This window comes from Tachypleus tridentatus, chromosome 9 (genome assembly GCF_004210375.1).
Source record: "Tachypleus tridentatus isolate NWPU-2018 chromosome 9, ASM421037v1, whole genome shotgun sequence".
Taxonomy (NCBI): Eukaryota; Metazoa; Arthropoda; class Merostomata; order Xiphosura; family Limulidae; genus Tachypleus; species Tachypleus tridentatus.
In genome coordinates, this window is record NC_134833.1 from 344,378 (window position 1) to 365,603 (window position 21,226).

A 21,226-nucleotide genomic window follows, 5' to 3' on the forward strand; every position below is an offset into this window, starting at 1 on the left:
CAAAACAACTGTTATTATTTGAATCCTCCTATAAAATAATACAGGTTACTTTGTTTAAGGAAATTATTTCCAAAAGGATTTGAAATGGAACACTAACGGTATATTAACATAACCCGTTCGTTATATTGAGTTTATTGTAAATTAATCGGATATAATACGATGCAACATGATGTAGGAAAAAAGATACAATTCAAAATACGTTAATAGTAATTTGAAAATTTAAATGATTGAGGAAATATTCTAAAAAAAATTTAATAAAGAACGTACATAAAGATATGTACATTTAAAATGAACGTAGAAAAATTGAAGAAATAAAAAGGTTGTTTGTCCTTTATTTATATTACTGTTGAAGTTTCAACAATAAACAATATTTCCAAAATTTGTTTAAATCAAAATTTAAAATGCTATTTTTATCAATTTGCACACTTTAGAGACTCTTGAACACTTACAATATTCCATTACTATAATGAAAAACCATAACTCGAAGCATTTTGAAATAAAAATTATAGTGTAGGAGAGACACAATTTATAGATTGAAGTGGATTTATGTATGTACACGTTCGGCCCTCCCTGAACATGTACAGAATATAACGCAGTGAAGGTCCGTATATTGCGTTTTCTTCAAGCGGGTTTTATACCAGCAGTGGAGAAAAATGTCATGTGAAGAAAGCTTCTTTCATCAGCTTTAAAAATAATTAAATAATTCTGGGTTGCACTCTACTCTTATCCTCGGCGGGACTCGAACCCGCAGTCTTCGGTTTAGGAGACCGACGCCTTATCCATTAGGCCACGAGGACGTGTTTAATTATTATCCCTTAATACACTGATGGTAATTCTCAATTGTATACGACATTCTTACATTTTATAATTTATGTTGCCTTTACTTTATAATTATAGAATATTGAACATGGAATATTAATCTTAGACAAAATATATTCTGTCATAAATTTGTTCCAGTTCACATTTCAGGAGCAGCTTGAACTATTATATGCAAGGAGCAGTTCAGCTGGCATTCACTTTCAGGATGTAGAAAGAGTACTATTGAGGCTAAAATTAATTAATGTTATAGTAATGACCCTATTCTGTTGAGCAACAGATTTCAACTTCTGTAGATGAGTAACAATTGGAGGGAAGAAGAAAGAAAACAAATGAGGGTCACAGTAGCGCGTGGATGATAAGACGGTGATAATGAAAGGTGACTCATTGACAAGACTTGTGGACAGAATAGTCTGAGGGGAAAATATAGAGAGAAAATTTCATGTTATGGTACACAGGGGGAAGATATATAACAGACAATTTTTCTTGTAAATTACATAGCTACACGAGGGCTATCAGTGCTTTGGTAACGGAAACACCGTTTCTTCCAACATAAGACCGAAGACATTACGCTGTACAGATGGAGGACTATAACTGACAGAACAGAAGATATAACAAAGGGGACTTGGTGATATACAGGTATTGTGGTACATGTAAAACTAGTTACTTAAGTCATAGAACGTAATCAAAAAGTAGAAAGGATTGTTGAAACCAAAAGAGGAAAAAGGCCACATTTTTATTGTGTTGGTGATACTGTCCAGAAGTAACTGTTGGGATAAAGTCGTAAGTACGTCTCTAGGAATGAAAGCTGGGTTAAGAATAGTGGGTAAAAAATGAGTGAGTTTGCTGGTGTGTTTTATGGGATCAGTTCGGAGGAAGAAACGCGTTTTCAGGAATGAATTTTTTACATTTAAAATGGACATGTGCTGCTATGTTTCATATCTCTGTTAACTCGGCTCAATGTGTTGTTTTAAAATACGGCTAAACAGTAGTGAGAGCAATGAAAAACTAAATGTGGAAACAATAAGAGGCCGACAAATGCTCAGCAAAGGAAATGAATATATAAGTAATTATAAGAATAAGCTTTATTGTTATTATTCATAGATTAGAAATATCAGAAATAAAATAGATGACTGTACAGTACGAGTGGGATTGGAGGGTTTTGATATAATAAGAACAACTGAAACACTGTTAACAACTGATGGTTTTGATGACAGAAGTTGCTTTGGAATATTGTGTTACAGGCTACTTAATACGGATAGAATTTAAAAGAGGAAATGTGAGTTACATCGTGTTAAAGAAGAAAATATCAAAGACGATAGGGATGACGTTGAATCCGTTTGGGTTTCAGCCATAAAGGGAAAAGTAAATTTGTTCGAGATCAACAGATGATACTGATGAAATTAGGTAGAATCTTTACATTGAGATCAAGAGCTTAGCTGTTAATGAAGTCGTAATTATGAATAATTTTAATTTAAAAATATCGATTTGGAAATGCTAGAGTGAAACAAGGAGGGAGAAATATTTTGGAAACTGTTAAAGATGGATATGCTCACCTATTAGTTTGGAATCTTCAAGAAATAATGGTATTTTGGCCTCAGTGTTAACTTCAAATATAGAAATGATTGAGGAATATCTTGGTACAACTGATCATTGATCTACAAAGTTCAATGTCTCAAAGAATGAAGAATAAAGATAATTTGGTTAAAAATTAGAAAAAATCAAATTTGGTGGAATGCAACAAGAATTACTTGTTGTGAGAAGGTCTACTGATTCCATTTCTGAGATACTGTATGAATATAGAAAATGTTTAATGACGATTCTTTAAATACTCAAGTTATTTGATAGTTACGAGATGTTCGGATTGTTAATTTTTTAAAATCTATTTTACTGAACAAAATTTAAGCAGCATTCCACATCTTGAATATCTGATAAACGTAACAGATGGAAAGCAAGATAACTGCATTTATTCTGACTTGGTTAACAAAAAATGCCATGTGAGGGGCTGGTAGAAATTATATCTATAGGTTTGAGGTAGAAATTAGCAAATTGGATAGAAGAACGGCTGAATGAAAGAACTAAAAGTGATTTTATAGAGAAGTTTATTGAAACGATAGTTGTGTCACAAGTGAATAACTAACAAACGTGTCTTAGGATCTTTGTACTGTTTTGATTTACGTCAAAGATATAAATGAATAAATTGGAAAAAACACACTTAAATTCACAGATGATATGATGGTCTTGTGTTTTGCAAGCTGTTCAAAGTATGCTGCTGATTTCAAAAGGATTTAGATCATGTAGGGAATGAACCAAATACATGGTAGATGGTTTTCAGTTATAATAAATGTAAAACAAAGATTTTGTGGTTATGATAATTTGAATCAAACGTATGATTTAAACGAGATTAACATTAACAGTGTTTCATTATTTTCTGAAGCCGCCCAATTGATGTACTGTTGCTAGAATTTAGGCAAATATGATTTTACATTGACTTTACAGAAATATTCAATTATTATTAACCTTAGCAGTGTTCGATTAGTTTTTAAAGCCGTCCACGCGATGTACTGTTGCTAGTAGTAAAGCAAACAAGATCTTACGTTGTATTAAGATAAATATTCAATTATTATTAATCATAGCAGTGTTCGATTAGTTTCTAAAGTCATCAATGTTATGCACAATTGCTGGTGATAAAGCAAACAAGATTTTAGGTTGTTAGTAGAGAAATATTCAATTATTATTAACCATAGAAGTGTTCCACTAGTTTCTAAAGGCGTCCTTGCAGTGCACTGTTGCGGTGGATTTTAGGTTGTATTTACAGAAATATTCAATGCAATGGTTAAAAGTTTATAATCTGTCATATAGGTCACTGATTAGTCCATATTTGGAATATGATGTTCAACTTTATTCTTCTACTTTTAAAATACATTGAATTGTTTGTAAGGTTTGACATAATAATTAATAGAATTCGTTGCATTCGAAAGTTGTATATGCACGAAATTTGAATGAGTTTAAGAGAAACGTTGACAACTATACGAATAATTAATGCTGACTTTATGATTTTTATATGATTTTAATATTCAATTTATTTTATAGGTGGTGTAGCCGAGATGCATAAAACGGTCACATGTTGACGTGAAAGGTTACAAAACAACTGTTATTATTTGAATCCTCCTATAAAATAATACAGGTTACTTTGTTTAAGGAAATTATTTCCAAAAGGATTTGAAATGGAACACTAACGGTATATTAACATAACCCGTTCGTTATATTGAGTTTATTGTAAATTAATCGGATATAATACGATGCAACATGATGTAGGAAAAAAGATACAATTCAAAAATACGTTAATAGTAATTTGAAAAATTTAAATGATTGAGGAAATATTCTAAAAAAAAATTTAATAAAGAACGTACATAAAGATATGTACATTTAAAATGAACGTAGAAAAATTGAAGAAATAAAAAAGGTTGTTTGTCCTTTATTTATATTACTGTTGAAGTTTCAACAATAAACAATATTTCCAAAATTTGTTTAAATCAAAATTTAAAATGCTATTTTTATCAATTTGCACACTTTAGAGACTCTTGAACACTTACAATATTCCATTACTATAATGAAAACCATAACTCGAAGCATTTTGAAATAAAATTATAGTGTAGGAGAGACACAATTTATAGATTGAAGTGGATTTATGTATGTACACGTTCGGCCCTCCCTGAACATGTACAGAATATAACGCAGTGAAGGTCCGTATATTGCGTTTTCTTCAAGCGGGTTTTATACCAGCAGTGGAGAAAGAGGTCATGTGAAGAAAGCTTCTTTCATCAGCTTTAAAAATAATTAAATAATTCTGGGTTGCACTCTACTCTTATCCTCGGCGGGACTCGAACCCGCAGTCTTCGGTTTAGGAGACCGACGCCTTATCCATTAGGCCACGAGGACGTGTTTAATTATTATCCCTTAATACACTGATGGTAATTCTCAATTGTATACGACATTCTTACATTTTATAATTTATGTTGCCTTTACTTTATAATTATAGAATATTGAACATGGAATATTAATCTTAGACAAAATATATTCTGTCATAAATTTGTTCCAGTTCACATTTCAGGAGCAGCTTGAACTATTATATGCAAGGAGCAGTTCAGCTGGCATTCACTTTCAGGATGTAGAAAAAGTACTATTAAGGCTAAAATTAATTAATGTTATAGTAATGACCCTATTCTGTTGAGCAACAGATTTCAACTTCTGTAGATGAGTAACAATTGGAGGGAAGAAGAAAGAAAACAAATGAGGGTCACAGTAGCGCGTGGATGATAAGACGGTGATAATGAAAGGTGACTCATTGACAAGAGTTGTGGACAGAATAGTCTGAAGGGAAAATATAGAGACAAAATTTCATGTTATGGTACACAGGGGGAAGATATATAACAGACAATTTTTCTTGTAAATTACATAGCTACACGAGGGCTATCAGTGCTTTGGTTACGGAAACACCGCTTTTTCCGACATAACACCGAAGACATTACGCAGTACAGATGGAGGACTATAACTGACAGAACAGAAGATATAACAAAGGGGACTTGGTGATATACAGGTATTGTGGTACATGTAAGACTAGTTACTTAGGTCATAGAACGTAATCAAAAAGTAGAAAGGATTGTTGAAACCAAAAGAGGAAAAAGGCCACATTTTTATTGTGTTGGTGATACTGTCCAGAAGTAACTGTTGGGATAAAATCGTAAGTACGTCTCTAGGAATGAAAGCTGGGTTAAGAATAGTGGGTAAAAATGAGTGAGTTTGCTGGTGTGTTTTTTGGGATCAGTTCGGAGGAAGAAACGCGTTTTCAGGAATGAATTTTTTACATTTAAAATCGACATGTGCTGCTATGTTTCATATCTCTGTTAACTCGGCTCAATGTGTTGTTTTAAAATAAGGCTAAACAGTAGTGAGAGCAATGAAAAACTAAATGTGGAAACAATAAGAGGCCGACAAATGCTCAGCAAAGGAAATGAATATATAAGTAATTATAAGAATAAGCTTTATTGTTATTATTCATAGATTAGAAATATCAGAAATAAAATAGATGACTGTACAGTACGAGTGGGATTGGAGGGTTTTGATATAATAAGAACAACTGAAACACTGCTAACAACTGATGGTTTTGATGACAGAAGTTGCTTTGGAATATTGTGTTACAGGCTATTTAATACGGATAGAATTGAAAAGAGGAAATGTGAGTCACATCGTGTTAAAGAAGAAAATATCAAAGACGATAGGGATGACGTTGAATCCGTTTGGGTTTCAGCCATAAAGGGAAAAGTAAATTTGTTCGAGATCAACAGATGATACTGATGAAATTAGGTAGAATCTTTACATTGAGATCAAGAGCTTAGCTGTTAATGAAGTCGTAATTATGAATAATTTTAATTTAAAAATATCGATTTGGAAATGCTAGAGTGAAACAAGGAGGGAGAAATATTTTGGAAACTGTTAAAGATGGATATGCTCACCTATTAGTTTGGAATCTTCAAGAAATAATGGTATTTTGGCCTCAGTGTTAACTTCAAATATAGAAATGATTGAGGAATATCTTGGTACAACTGATCATTGATCTACAAAGTTCAATGTCTCAAAGAATGAAGAATAAAGATAATTTGGTTAAAAATTAGAAAAAATCAAATTTGGTGGAATGCAACAAGAATTACTTGTTGTGAGAAGGTCTACTGATTCCATTTCTGAGATACTGTATGAATATAGAAAATGTTTAATGACGATTCTTTAAATACTCAAGTTATTTGATAGTTACGAGATGTTCGGATTGTTAATTTTTTAAAATCTATTTTTACTGAACAAAATTTAAGCAGCATTCCACATCTTGAATATCTGATAAACGTAACAGATGGAAAGCAAGATAACTGCATTTATTCTGACTTGGTTAACAAAAAATGCCATGTGAGGGGCTGGTAGAAATTATATCTATAGGTTTGAGGTAGAAATTAGCAAATTGGATAGAAGAACGGCTGAATGAAAGAACTAAAAGTGATTTTATAGAGAAGTTTATTGAAACGATAGTTGTGTCACAAGTGAATAACTAACAAACGTGTCTTAGGATCTTTGTACTGTTTTGATTTACGTCAAAGATATAAATGAATAAATTGGAAAAAACACACTTAAATTCACAGATGATATGATGGTCTTGTGTTTTGCAAGCTGTTCAAAGTATGCTGCTGATTTCAAAGGATTTAGATCATGTAGGGAATGAACCAAATACATGGTAGATGGTTTTCAGTTATAATAAATGTAAAACAAAGATTTTGTGGTTATGATAATTTGAATCAAACGTATGATTTAAACGAGATTAACATTAACAGTGTTTCATTATTTTCTGAAGCCGCCCAATTGATGTACTGTTGCTAGAATTTAGGCAAATATGATTTTACATTGACTTTACAGAAATATTCAATTATTATTAACCTTAGCAGTGTTCGATTAGTTTTTAAAGCCGTCCACGCGATGTACTGTTGCTAGTAGTAAAGCAAACAAGATCTTACGTTGTATTAAGATAAATATTCAATTATTATTAATCATAGCAGTGTTCGATTAGTTTCTAAAGTCATCAATGTTATGCACAATTGCTGGTGATAAAGCAAACAAGATTTTAGGTTGTTAGTAGAGAAATATTCAATTATTATTAACCATAGAAGTGTTCCACTAGTTTCTAAAGGCGTCCTTGCAGTGCACTGTTGCGGTGGATTTTAGGTTGTATTTACAGAAATATTCAATGCAATGGTTAAAAGTTTATAATCTGTCATATAGGTCACTGATTAGTCCATATTTGGAATATGATGTTCAACTTTATTCTTCTACTTTTAAAATACATTGAATTGTTTGTAAGGTTTGACATAATAATTAATAGAATTCGTTGCATTCGAAAGTTGTATATGCACGAAATTTGAATGAGTTTAAGAGAAACGTTGACAACTATACGAATAATTAATGCTGACTTTATGATTTTTATATGATTTTAATATTCAATTTATTTTATAGGTGGTGTAGCCGAGATGCATAAAACGGTCACATGTTGACGTGAAAGGTTACAAAACAACTGTTATTATTTGAATCCTCCTATAAAATAATACAGGTTACTTTGTTTAAGGAAATTATTTCCCAAAAGGATTTGAAATGGAACACTAACGGTATATTAACATAACCCGTTCGTTATATTGAGTTTATTGTAAATTAATCGGATATAATACGATGCAACATGATGTAGGAAAAAAGATACAATTCAAAATACGTTAATAGTAATTTGAAAAATTTAAATGATTGAGGAAATATTCTAAAAAAAATTTAATAAAGAACGTACATAAAGATATGTACATTTAAAATGAACGTAGAAAAATTGAAGAAATAAAAAAGGTTGTTTGTCCTTTATTTATATTACTGTTGAAGTTTCAACAATAAACAATATTTCCAAAATTTGTTTAAATCAAAATTTAAAATGCTATTTTTATCAATTTGCACACTTTAGAGACTCTTGAACACTTACAATATTCCATTACTATAATGAAAAACCATAACTCGAAGCATTTTGAAATAAAAATTATAGTGTAGGAGAGACACAATTTATAGATTGAAGTGGATTTATGTATGTACACGTTCGGCCCTCCTGAACATGTACAGAATATAACGCAGTGAAGGTCCGTATATTGCGTTTTCTTCAAGCGGGTTTTATACCAGCAGTGGAGAAAGAGGTCATGTGAAGAAAGCTTCTTTCATCAGCTTTAAAAATAATTAAATAATTCTGGGTTGCACTCTACTCTTATCCTCGGCGGGACTCGAACCCGCAGTCTTCGGTTTAGGAGACCGACGCCTTATCCATTAGGCCACGAGGACGTGTTTAATTATTATCCCTTAATACACTGATGGTAATTCTCAATTGTATACGACATTCTTACATTTTATAATTTATGTTGCCTTTACTTTATAATTATAGAATATTGAACATGGAATATTAATCTTAGACAAAATATATTCTGTCATAAATTTGTTCCAGTTCACATTTCAGGAGCAGCTTGAACTATTATATGCAAGGAGCAGTTCAGCTGGCATTCACTTTCAGGATGTAGAAAGAGTACTATTAAGGCTAAAATTAATTAATGTTATAGTAATGACCCTATTCTGTTGAGCAACAGATTTCAACTTCTGTAGATGAGTAACAATTGGAGGGAAGAAGAAAGAAAACAAATGAGGGTCACAGTAGCGCGTGGATGATAAGACGGTGATAATGAAAGGTGACTCATTGACAAGACTTGTGGACAGAATAGTCTGAGGGAAAATATAGAGACAAAATTTCATGTTATGGTACACAGGGGGAAGATATATAACAGACAATTTTTCTTGTAAATTACATAGCTACACGAGGGCTATCAGTGCTTTGGTAACGGAAACACCGTTTCTTCCAACATAAGACCGAAGACATTACGCTGTACAGACGAAGGACTATAACTGACAGAACAGAAGATATAACAAAGGGGACTTGGTGATATACAGGTATTGTGGTACATGTAAAACTAGTTACTTAGGTCATAGAACGTAATCAGAAAGTAGAAAGGATTGTTGAAACCAAAAGAGGAAAAAGGCCACATTTTATTGTGTTGGTGATACTGTCCAGAAGTAACTGTTGGGATAAAGTCGTAAGTACGTCTCTAGGAATGAAAGCTGGGTTAAGAATAGTGGGTAAAAATGAGTGAGTTTGCTGGTGTGTTTTATGGGATCAGTTCGGAGGAAGAAACGCGTTTTCAGGAATGAAATTTTACATTTAAAATGGACATGTGCTGCTATGTTTCATATCTCTGTTAACTCGGCTCAATGTGTTGTTTTAAAATAAGTCTAAACAGTAGTGAGAGCAATGAAAAACTAAATGTGGAAACAATAAGAGGCCGACAAATGCTCAGCAAAGGAAATGAATATATAAGTAATTATAAGAATAAGCTTTATTGTTATTATTCATAGATTAGAAATATCAGAAATAAAATAGATGACTGTACAGTACGAGTGGGATTGGAGGGTTTTGATATAATAAGAACAACTGAAACACTGTTAACAACTGATGGTTTTGATGACAGAAGTTGCTTTGGAATATTGTGTTACAGGCTACTTAATACGGATAGAATTTAAAAGAGGAAATGTGAGTTACATCGTGTTAAAGAAGAAAATATCAAAGACGATAGGGATGACGTTGAATCCGTTTGGGTTTCAGCCATAAAGGGAAAAGTAAATTTGTTCGAGATCAACAGATGATACTGATGAAATTAGGTAGAATCTTTACATTGAGATCAAGAGCTTAGCTGTTAATGAAGTCGTAATTATGAATAATTTTAATTTAAAAATATCGATTTGGAAATGCTAGAGTGAAACAAGGAGGGAGAAATATTTTGGAAACTGTTAAAGATGGATATGCTCACCTATTAGTTTGGAATCTTCAAGAAATAATGGTATTTTGGCCTCAGTGTTAACTTCAAATATAGAAATGATTGAGGAATATCTTGGTACAACTGATCATTGATCTACAAAGTTCAATGTCTCAAAGAATGAAGAATAAAGATAATTTGGTTAAAAATTAGAAAAAATCAAATTTGGTGGAATGCAACAAGAATTACTTGTTGTGAGAAGGTCTACTGATTCCATTTCTGAGATACTGTATGAATATAGAAAATGTTTAATGACGATTCTTTAAATACTCAAGTTATTTGATAGTTACGAGATGTTCGGATTGTTAATTTTTTAAAATCTATTTTTACTGAACAAAATTTAAGCAGCATTCCACATCTTGAATATCTGATAAACGTAACAGATGGAAAGCAAGATAACTGCATTTATTCTGACTTGGTTAACAAAAAATGCCATGTGAGGGGCTGGTAGAAATTATATCTATAGGTTTGAGGTAGAAATTAGCAAATTGGATAGAAGAACGGCTGAATGAAAGAACTAAAAGTGATTTTATAGAGAAGTTTATTGAAACGATAGTTGTGTCACAAGTGAATAACTAACAAACGTGTCTTAGGATCTTTGTACTGTTTTGATTTACGTCAAAGATATAAATGAATAAATTGGAAAAAACACACTTAAATTCACAGATGATATGATGGTCTTGTGTTTTGCAAGCTGTTCAAAGTATGCTGCTGATTTCAAAAGGATTTAGATCATGTAGGGAATGAACCAAATACATGGTAGATGGTTTTCAGTTATAATAAATGTAAAACAAAGATTTTGTGGTTATGATAATTTGAATCAAACGTATGATTTAAACGAGATTAACATTAACAGTGTTTCATTATTTTCTGAAGCCGCCCAATTGATGTACTGTTGCTAGAATTTAGGCAAATATGATTTTACATTGACTTTACAGAAATATTCAATTATTATTAACCTTAGCAGTGTTCGATTAGTTTTAAAGCCGTCCACGCGATGTACTGTTGCTAGTAGTAAAGCAAACAAGATCTTACGTTGTATTAAGATAAATATTCAATTATTATTAATCATAGCAGTGTTCGATTAGTTTCTAAAGTCATCAATGTTATGCACAATTGCTGGTGATAAAGCAAACAAGATTTTAGGTTGTTAGTAGAGAAATATTCAATTATTATTAACCATAGAAGTGTTCCACTAGTTTCTAAAGGCGTCCTTGCAGTGCACTGTTGCGGTGGATTTTAGGTTGTATTTACAGAAATATTCAATGCAATGGTTAAAAGTTTATAATCTGTCATATAGGTCACTGATTAGTCCATATTTGGAATATGATGTTCAACTTTATTCTTCTACTTTTAAAATACATTGAATTGTTTGTAAGGTTTGACATAATAATTAATAGAATTCGTTGCATTCGAAAGTTGTATATGCACGAAATTTGAATGAGTTTAAGAGAAACGTTGACAACTATACGAATAATTAATGCTGACTTTATGATTTTTATATGATTTTAATATTCAATTTATTTTATAGGTGGTGTAGCCGAGATGCATAAAACGGTCACATGTTGACGTGAAAGGTTACAAAACAACTGTTATTATTTGAATCCTCCTATAAAATAATACAGGTTACTTTGTTTAAGGAAATTATTTCCCAAAAGGATTTGAAATGGAACACTAACGGTATATTAACATAACCCGTTCGTTATATTGAGTTTATTGTAAATTAATCGGATATAATACGATGCAACATGATGTAGGAAAAAGAATACAATTCAAAAATACGTTAATAGTAATTTGAAAAATTTAAATGATTGAGGAAATATTCTAAAAAAAAATTTAATAAAGAACGTACATAAAGATATGTACATTTAAAATGAACGTAGAAAAATTGAAGAAATAAAAAAGGTTGTTTGTCCTTTATTTATATTACTGTTGAAGTTTCAACAATAAACAATATTTCAAAAATTTGTTTAAATCAAAATTTAAAATGCTATTTTATCAATTTGCACACTTTAGAGACTCTTGAACACTTACGATATTCCATTACTATAATGAAAACCATAACTCGAAGCATTTTGAAATAAAATTATAGTGTAGGAGAGACACAATTTATAGATTGAAGTGGATTTATGTATGTACACGTTCGGCCCTCCCTGAACATGTACAGAATATAACGCAGTGAAGGTCCGTATATTGCGTTTTCTTCAAGCGGGTTTTATACCAGCAGTGGAGAAAGAGGTCATGTGAAGAAAGCTTCTTTCATCAGCTTTAAAAATAATTAAATAATTCTGGGTTGCACTCTACTCTTATCCTCGGCGGGACTCGAACCCGCAGTCTTCGGTTTAGGAGACCGACGCCTTATCCATTAGGCCACGAGGACGTGTTTAATTATTATCCCTTAATACACTGATGGTAATTCTCAATTGTATACGACATTCTTACATTTTATAATTTATGTTGCCTTTACTTTATAATTATAAAATATTGAACATGGAATATTAATCTTAGACAAAATATATTCTGTCATGAATTTGTTCCAGTTCACATTTCAGGAGCAGCTTGAACTATTATATGCAAGGAGCAGTTCAGCTGGCATTCACTTTCAGGATGTAGAAAGAGTACTATTAAGGCTAAAATTAATTAATGTTATAGTAATGACCCTATTCTGTTGAGCAACAGATTTCAACTTCTGTAGATGAGTAACAATTGGAGGGAAGAAGAAAGAAAACAAATGAGGGTCACAGTAGCGCGTGGATGATAAGACGGTGATAATGAAAGGTGACTCATTGACAAGAGTTGTGGACAGAATAGTCTGAAGGGAAAATATAGAGACAAAATTTCATGTTATGGTACACAGGGGGAAGATATATAACAGACAATTTTTCTTGTAAATTACATAGCTACACGAGGGCTATCAGTGCTTTGGTAACGGAAACACCGTTTCTTCCAACATAAGACCGAAGACATTACGCTGTACAGATGGAGGACTATAACTGACAGAACAGAAGATATAACAAAGGGGACTTGGTGATATACAGGTATTGTGGTACATGTAAGACTAGTTACTTAGGTCATAGAACGTAATCAAAAGTAGAAAGGATTGTTGAAACCAAAAGAGGAAAAAGGCCACATTTTATTGTGTTGGTGATACTGTCCAGAAGTAACTGTTGGGATAAAATCGTAAGTACGTCTCTAGGAATGAAAGCTGGGTTAAGAATAGTGGGTAAAAATGAGTGAGTTTGCTGGTGTGTTTTATGGGATCAGTTCGGAGGAAGAAACGCGTTTTCAGGAATGAAATGTTTACATTTAAAATCGACATGTGCTGCTATGTTTCATATCTCTGTTAACTCGGCTCAATGTGTTGTTTTAAAATAAGGCTAAACAGTAGTGAGAGCAATGAAAAACTAAATGTGGAAACAATAAGAGGCCGACAAATGCTCAGCAAAGGAAATGAATATATAAGTAATTATAAGAATAAGCTTTATTGTTATTATTCATAGATTAGAAATATCAGAAATAAAATAGATGACTGTACAGTACGAGTGGGATTGGAGGGTTTTGATATAATAAGAACAACTGAAACACTGTTAACAACTGATGGTTTTGATGACAGAAGTTGCTTTGGAATATTGTGTTACAGGCTACTTAATACGGATAGAATTTAAAAGAGGAAATGTGAGTTACATCGTGTTAAAGAAGAAAATATCAAAGACGATAGGGATGACGTTGAATCCGTTTGGGTTTCAGCCATAAAGGGAAAAGTAAATTTGTTCGAGATCAACAGATGATACTGATGAAATTAGGTAGAATCTTTACATTGAGATCAAGAGCTTAGCTGTTAATGAAGTCGTAATTATGAATAATTTTAATTTAAAAATATCGATTTGGAAATGCTAGAGTGAAACAAGGAGGGAGAAATATTTTGGAAACTGTTAAAGATGGATATGCTCACCTATTAGTTTGGAATCTTCAAGAAATAATGGTATTTTGGCCTCAGTGTTAACTTCAAATATAGAAATGATTGAGGAATATCTTGGTACAACTGATCATTGATCTACAAAGTTCAATGTCTCAAAGAATGAAGAATAAAGATAATTTGGTTAAAAATTAGAAAAAATCAAATTTGGTGGAATGCAACAAGAATTACTTGTTGTGAGAAGGTCTACTGATTCCATTTCTGAGATACTGTATGAATATAGAAAATGTTTAATGACGATTCTTTAAATACTCAAGTTATTTGATAGTTACGAGATGTTCGGATTGTTAATTTTTTAAAATCTATTTTTACTGAACAAAATTTAAGCAGCATTCCACATCTTGAATATCTGATAAACGTAACAGATGGAAAGCAAGATAACTGCATTTATTCTGACTTGGTTAACAAAAAATGCCATGTGAGGGGCTGGTAGAAATTATATCTATAGGTTTGAGGTAGAAATTAGCAAATTGGATAGAAGAACGGCTGAATGAAAGAACTAAAAGTGATTTTATAGAGAAGTTTATTGAAACGATAGTTGTGTCACAAGTGAATAACTAACAAACGTGTCTTAGGATCTTTGTACTGTTTTGATTTACGTCAAAGATATAAATGAATAAATTGGAAAAAACACACTTAAATTCACAGATGATATGATGGTCTTGTGTTTTGCAAGCTGTTCAAAGTATGCTGCTGATTTCAAAAGGATTTAGATCATGTAGGGAATGAACCAAATACATGGTAGATGGTTTTCAGTTATAATAAATGTAAAACAAAGATTTTGTGGTTATGATAATTTGAATCAAACGTATGATTTAAACGAGATTAACATTAACAGTGTTTCATTATTTTCTGAAGCCGCCCAATTGATGTACTGTTGCTAGAATTTAGGCAAATATGATTTTACATTGACTTTACAGAAATATTCAATTATTATTAACCTTAGCAGTGTTCGATTAGTTTTTAAAGCCGTCCACGCGATGTACTGTTGCTAGTAGTAAAGCAAACAAGATCTTACGTTGTATTAAGATAAATATTCAATTATTATTAATCATAGCAGTGTTCGATTAGTTTCTAAAGTCATCAATGTTATGCACAATTGCTGGTGATAAAGCAAACAAGATTTTAGGTTGTTAGTAGAGAAATATTCAATTATTATTAACCATAGAAGTGTTCCACTAGTTTCTAAAGGCGTCCTTGCAGTGCACTGTTGCGGTGGATTTTAGGTTGTATTTACAGAAATATTCAATGCAATGGTTAAAAGTTTATAATCTGTCATATAGGTCACTGATTAGTCCATATTTGGAATATGATGTTCAACTTTATTCTTCTACTTTTAAAATACATTGAATTGTTTGTAAGGTTTGACATAATAATTAATAGAATTCGTTGCATTCGAAAGTTGTATATGCACGAAATTTGAATGAGTTTAAGAGAAACGTTGACAACTATACGAATAATTAATGCTGACTTTATGATTTTTATATGATTTTAATATTCAATTTATTTTATAGGTGGTGTAGCCGAGATGCATAAAACGGTCACATGTTGACGTGAAAGGTTACAAAAACAACTGTTATTATTTGAATCCTCCTATAAAATAATACAGGTTACTTTGTTTAAGGAAATTATTTCCCAAAAGGATTTGAAATGGAACACTAACGGTATATTAACATAACCCGTTCGTTATATTGAGTTTATTGTAAATTAATCGGATATAATACGATGCAACATGATGTAGGAAAAAGAATACAATTCAAAAATACGTTAATAGTAATTTGAAAAATTTAAATGATTGAGGAAATATTCTAAAAAAAAATTTAATAAAGAACGTACATAAAGATATGTACATTTAAAATGAACGTAGAAAAATTGAAGAAATAAAAAAGGTTGTTTGTCCTTTATTTATATTACTGTTGAAGTTTCAACAATAAACAATATTTCAAAAATTTGTTTAAATCAAAATTTAAAATGCTATTTTTATCAATTTGCACACTTTAGAGACTCTTGAACACTTACAATATTCCATTACTATAATGAAAAACCATAACTCGAAGCATTTTGAAATAAAAATTATAGTGTAGGAGAGACACAATTTATAGATTGAAGTGGATTTATGTATGTACACGTTCGGCCCTCCCTGAACATGTACAGAATATAACGCAGTGAAGGTCCGTATATTGCGTTTTCTTCAAGCGGGTTTTATACCAGCAGTGGAGAAAGAGGTCATGTGAAGAAAGCTTCTTTCATCAGCTTTAAAAATAATTAAATAATTCTGGGTTGCACTCTACTCTTATCCTCGGCGGGACTCGAACCCGCAGTCTTCGGTTTAGAGACCGACGCCTTATCCATTAGGCCACTAGGACGTGTTTAATTATTATCCCTTAATACACTGATGGTAATTCTCAATTGTATACGACATTCTTACATTTTATAATTTATGTTGCCTTTACTTTATAATTATAGAATATTGAACATGGAATATTAATCTTAGACAAAATATATTCTGTCATGAATTTGTTCCAGTTCACATTTCAGGAGCAGCTTGAACTATTATATGCAAGGAGCAGTTCAGCTGGCATTCACTTTCAGGATGTAGAAAGAGTACTATTGAGGCTAAAATTAATTAATGTTATAGTAATGACCCTATTCTGTTGAGCAACAGATTTCAACTTCTGTAGATGAGTAACAATTGGAGGGAAGAAGAAAGAAAACAAATGAGGGTCACAGTAGCGCGTGGATGATAAGACGGTGATAATGAAAGGTGACTCATTGACAAGAGTTGTGGACAGAATAGTCTGAAGGGAAAATATAGAGACAAAATTTCATGTTATGGTACACAGGGGGAAGATATATAACAGACAATTTTTCTTGTAAATTACATAGCTACACGAGGGCTATCAGTGCTTTGGTAACGGAAACACCGTTTCTTCCAACATAAGACCGAAGACATTACGCTGTACAGATGGAGGACTATAACTGACAGAACAGAAGATATAACAAAGGGACTTGGTGATATACAGGTATTGTGGTACATGTAAAACTAGTTACTTAGGTCATAGAACGTAATCAAAAGTAGAAAGGATTGTTGAAACCAAAAGAGGAAAAAGGCCACATTTTATTGTGTTGGTGATACTGTCCAGAAGTAACTGTTGGGATAAAGTCGTAAGTACGTCTCTAGGAATGAATGCTGGGTTAAGAATAGTGGGTAAAAATGAGTGAGTTTGCTGGTGTGTTTTATGGGATCAGTTCGGAGGAAGAAACGCGTTTTCAGGAATGAATTTTTACATTTAAAATGGACATGTGCTGCTATGTTTCATATCTCTGTTAACTCAGCTCAATGTGTTGTTTTAAAATAAGGCTAAACAGTAGTGAGAGCAATGAAAAACTAAATGTGGAAACAATAAGAGGCCGACAAATGCTCAGCAAAGGAAATGAATATATAAGTAATTATAAGAATAAGCTTTATTGTTATTATTCATAGATTAGAAATATCAGAAATAAAATAGATGACTGTACAGTACGAGTGGGATTGGAGGGTTTTGATATAATAAGAACAACTGAAACACTGTTAACAACTGATGGTTTTGATGACAGAAGTTGCTTTGGAATATTGTGTTACAGGCTACTTAATACGGATAGAATTTAAAGAGGAAATGTGAGTTACATCGTGTTAAAGAAGAAAATATCAAAGACGATAGGGATGACGTTGAATCCGTTTGGGTTTCAGCCATAAAGGGAAAAGTAAATTTGTTCGAGATCAACAGATGATACTGATGAAATTAGGTAGAATCTTTACATTGAGATCAAGAGCTTAGCTGTTAATGAAGTCGTAATTATGAATAATTTTAATTTAAAATATCGATTTGGAAATGCTAGAGTGAAACAAGGAGGGAGAAATATTTTGGAAACTGTTAAAGATGGATATGCTCACCTATTAGTTTGGAATCTTCAAGAAATAATGGTATTTTGGCCTCAGTGTTAACTTCAAATATAGAAATGATTGAGGAATATCTTGGTACAACTGATCATTGATCTACAAAGTTCAATGTCTCAAAGAATGAAGAATAAAGATAATTTGGTTAAAATTAGAAAAAAATCAAATTTGGTGGAATGCAACAAGAATTACTTGTTGTGAGAAGGTCTACTGATTCCATTTCTGAGATACTGTATGAATATAGAAAATGTTTAATGACGATTCTTTAAATACTCAAGTTATTTGATAGTTACGAGATGTTCGGATTGTTAATTTTTTAAAATCTATTTTTACTGAACAAAATTTAAGCAGCATTCCACATCTTGAATATCTGATAAACGTAACAGATGGAAAGCAAGATAACTGCATTTATTCTGACTTGGTTAACAAAAAATGCCATGTGAGGGGCTGGTAGAAATTATATCTATAGGTTTGAGGTAGAAATTAGCAAATTGGATAGAAGAACGGCTGAATGAAAGAACTAAAAGTGATTTTATAGAGAAGTTTATTGAAACGATAGTTGTGTCACAAGTGAATAACTAACAAACGTGTCTTAGGATCTTTGTACTGTTTTGATTTACGTCAAAGATATAAATGAATAAATTGGAAAAAACACTTAAATTCACAGATGATATGATGGTCTTGTGTTTTGCAAGCTGTTCAAAGTATGCTGCTGATTTCAAAAGGATTTAGATCATGTAGGGAATGAACCAAATACATGGTAGATGGTTTTCAGTTATAATAAATGTAAAACAAAGATTTTGTGGTTATGATAATTTGAATCAAACGTATGATTTAAACGAGATTAACATTAACAGTGTTTCATTATTTTCTGAAGCCGCCCAATTGATGTACTGTTGCTAGAATTTAGGCAAATATGATTTTACATTGACTTTACAGAAATATTCAATTATTATTAACCTTAGCAGTGTTCGATTAGTTTTAAAGCCGTCCACGCGATGTACTGTTGCTAGTAGTAAAGCAAACAAGATCTTACGTTGTATTAAGATAAATATTCAATTATTATTAATCATAGCAGTGTTCGATTAGTTTCTAAAGTCATCAATGTTATGCACAATTGCTGGTGATAAAGCAAACAAGATTTTAGGTTGTTAGTAGAGAAATATTCAATTATTATTAACCATAGAAGTGTTCCACTAGTTTCTAAAGGCGTCCTTGCAGTGCACTGTTGCGGTGGATTTTAGGTTGTATTTACAGAAATATTCAATGCAATGGTTAAAGTTTATAATCTGTCATATAGGTCACTGATTAGTCCATATTTGGAATATGATGTTCAACTTTATTCTTCTACTTTTAAAATACATTGAATTGTTTGTAAGGTTTGACATAATAATTAATAGAATTCGTTGCATTCGAAAGTTGTATATGCACGAAATTTGAATGAGTTTAAGAGAAACGTTGACAACTATACGAATAATTAATGCTGACTTTATGATTTTATATGATTTTAATATTCAATTTATTTTATAGGTGGTGTAGCCGAGATGCATAAAACGGTCACATGTTGACGTGAAAGGTTACAAAAACAACTGTTATTATTTGAATCCTCCTATAAAATAATACAGGTTACTTTGTTTAAGGAAATTATTTCCCAAAAGGATTTGAAATGGAACACTAACGGTATATTAACATAACCCGTTCGTTATATTGAGTTTATTGTAAATTAATCGGATATAATACGATGCAACATGATGTAGGAAAAAGATACAATTCAAAAATACGTTAATAGTAATTTGATAAATTTAAATGATTGAGAAAATATTATTATAAAAAATTTTTTAATAAAGAACGTACATAACGATATGTACATTTAAAATGAACGTAGAAAAATTGAAGAAATAAAAAAAGGTTGTTTGTCCTTTATTTATATTACTGTTGAAGTTTCAACAATAAACAATATTTCTAAAATTTGTTTAAATCAAAATTTAAAATGCTATTTTATCAATTTGCACACTTTAGAGACTCTTGAACACTTACGATATTCCATTACTATAATGAAAACCATAACTCGAAGCATTTTGAAATAAAATTATAGTGTAGGAGAGACACAATTTATAGATTGAAGTGGATTTATGTATGTACGTTCGGCCCTCCTGAACATGTACAGAATATAACGCAGTGAAGGTCCGTATATTGCGTTTTCTTCAAGCGGGTTTTATACCAGCAGTGGAGAAAGAGGTCATGTGAAAGCTTCTTTCATCAGCTTTAAAAATAATTAAATAATTCTGGGTTGCACTCTACTCTTATCCTCGGCGGGACTCGAACCCGCAGTCTTCGGTTTAGGAGACCGACGCCTTATCCATTAGGCCACGAGGACGTGTTTAATTATTATCCCTTAATACACTGATGGTAATTCTCAATTGTATACGACATTCTTACATTTTATAATTTATGTTGCCTTTACTTTATAATTATAGAATATTGAACATGGAATATTAATCTTAGACAAAATATATTCTGTCATAAATTTGTTCCAGTTCACATTTCAGGAGCAGCTTGAACTATTATATGCAAGGAGCAGTTCAGCTGGCATTCACTTTCAGGATGTAGAAAGAGTACTATTAAGGCTAAAATTAATTAATGTTATAGTAATGACCCTATTCTGTTGAGCAACAGATTTCAACTTCTGTAGATGAGTAACAATTGGAGGGAAGAAGAAAGAAAACAAATGAGGGTCACAGTAGCGCGTGGATGATAAGACGGTGATAATGAAAGGTGACTCATTGACAAGACTTGTGGACAGAATAGTCTGAGGGAAAATATAGAGACAAAATTTCATGTTATGGTACACAGGGGAAGATATATAACAGACAATTTTCTTGTAAATTACATAGCTACACGAGGGCTATCAGTGCTTTGGTAACGGAAACACCGTTTCTTCAACATAAGACCGAAGACATTACGCTGTACAGATGGAGGACTATAACTGACAGAACAGAAGATATAACAAAGGGGACT

At 31.8% G+C, this 21,226-nt stretch overlaps 5 non-coding genes across 5 annotated transcripts; all 5 read right to left on the reverse strand.

The window, feature by feature from the left end:
* Nucleotides 1-724: 724 nt before the first annotated feature.
* TRNAR-CCU (transfer RNA arginine (anticodon CCU)) lies at nt 725-797 on the reverse strand. Its single transcript has one exon. It is a non-coding gene; the product is annotated as a tRNA-Arg (tRNA).
* A 3,888-nt stretch (nt 798-4,685) lies between these two features.
* On the reverse strand, nt 4,686-4,758 carry TRNAR-CCU (transfer RNA arginine (anticodon CCU)). Its single transcript has one exon. It is a non-coding gene; the product is annotated as a tRNA-Arg (tRNA).
* A 3,887-nt stretch (nt 4,759-8,645) lies between these two features.
* On the reverse strand, nt 8,646-8,718 carry TRNAR-CCU (transfer RNA arginine (anticodon CCU)). The gene has a single exon. It is a non-coding gene; the product is annotated as a tRNA-Arg (tRNA).
* A 3,884-nt stretch (nt 8,719-12,602) lies between these two features.
* TRNAR-CCU (transfer RNA arginine (anticodon CCU)) lies at nt 12,603-12,675 on the reverse strand. The gene has a single exon. It is a non-coding gene; the product is annotated as a tRNA-Arg (tRNA).
* Nucleotides 12,676-20,512: 7,837 nt separating this feature from the next.
* TRNAR-CCU (transfer RNA arginine (anticodon CCU)) lies at nt 20,513-20,585 on the reverse strand. Its single transcript has one exon. It is a non-coding gene; the product is annotated as a tRNA-Arg (tRNA).
* Nucleotides 20,586-21,226: the final 641 nt, after the last annotated feature.